The sequence below is a fragment of the Austrofundulus limnaeus genome, unplaced genomic scaffold (assembly GCF_001266775.1).
Source record: "Austrofundulus limnaeus strain Quisiro unplaced genomic scaffold, Austrofundulus_limnaeus-1.0 Scaffold562, whole genome shotgun sequence".
Taxonomy (NCBI): Eukaryota; Metazoa; Chordata; class Actinopteri; order Cyprinodontiformes; family Rivulidae; genus Austrofundulus; species Austrofundulus limnaeus.
In genome coordinates, this window is record NW_013952964.1 from 57,426 (window position 1) to 58,106 (window position 681).

A 681-nucleotide genomic window follows, 5' to 3' on the forward strand; every position below is an offset into this window, starting at 1 on the left:
GTCATTAGCACCTCTAGTAATATATTTACTGAGAGAAATGGTGACGTGTTCGATACTTATTTTACCCGCTGAATAGAGAAGAGACTTGAACAAGATATTTTAGATTTTAACATTATAAACACTGAGAAATGTTTCTCTTATTTTTCCTCATGTTAAAGACTCTGAAGAGACTGATCACTAACAAATCATGCTTTAATGACAGAGACTAATTTTATCAAACTTTTATTGGGCTTAAAGAGATAAAAGTCTGACAGTGTTAAAATTTAAGTTTAGTTAAAATACTCACTGTTCAATATATCCAAGTATACATAGCCATCAAAAAAATTTTCTGATCCAAGTCGACAAACATAACGTCCATAATCCACAGCTGTGATGTTGTTGATGAGCAGAGAGCATTTACTGTTCAGACTCAGCCTGGCAGCTCGAGCTGAATCAGGATGAACTCTTCCATTATGAACCTCAGGTTGTGTTAGAACTGAATCTTTGTTGTAAAGCCAGTTAACAATGTTACAAGAGAATTTAGATAAAGGACTGTTACAAGGCAAATCAACATCATCTCCAACTCTGTGATAGAGATGGACTACTTGTCCTCTGATACCTGCTGAAGAGAGACATGCAGAGAAAACTTTTACACATCGTCCTCAAACAAAACTATAAAAACACTCAACCCATTCTCACTCC